We start from the raw sequence: 769 nt of genomic DNA on the forward strand, positions 1-769 counted from the left end.
AACCCAAGCCACTCTATGATTCTAGAAGGCAAGCCTATTAGAACTTTGAATCACATAAATACAGGACTTGAAAATACTTTGTACTGAATAGTACTAGGCCTGTCCTGTGCAAGGGATGTTTATTGCCAGGGAATATGAGTAGAGCAGCAAACACAGAAACACCTGACATTATGGCTAAGCCACATTTCATTTCCCACTCACAACCCTGGAGCCTTCTCAGTGCTTTGCCATACTGATAGACTTGATCTCTCACCGTGGAGTCAGAGCCCAGTTTTAAAATACTTTCCCCCTAGGTCAGCTGTTTATTGAAAATAACTGTTAAGGCAGTCAGAAGTGAATAAAGGCCAAGTTGTCAAAGAATTAATCTTGCCAAAGTCAATGTATATAGAAGAATATAAATTTAAGACTAATTTATTTACATTTTTTTTCAAAATGCAGCAAAAGAGCAGCATTGGCTTGGATTCTTTCAAAGCCTATAATGATTTTATTAAGCTAAACCTCTATTCAACTACCTCTTCTAGGCAGAGAATTAAGTCCTTAGCTCCCATAAACCTGTCCCAGGCTCAGGGGGAAGCACTCTGCCACAGGTTTGGATCATGTTCAGAACCTCCAATGGAAATTATTCCAGTCCATAAAAAAAAGTTCACAGGATCAAAAGAGTGTGACATTCAATTTTAGTGAGAGAAAAGACTTGTTGCTCAGCTGTGCACTTCTAAGGACATTTATAAATATTCATTGTGATGTAGCTAAGCACACCATTCTCTGGCTC

This window comes from Parus major, chromosome 2 (assembly GCF_001522545.3).
Source record: "Parus major isolate Abel chromosome 2, Parus_major1.1, whole genome shotgun sequence".
Lineage (NCBI taxonomy): Eukaryota > Metazoa > Chordata > Aves > Passeriformes > Paridae > Parus > Parus major.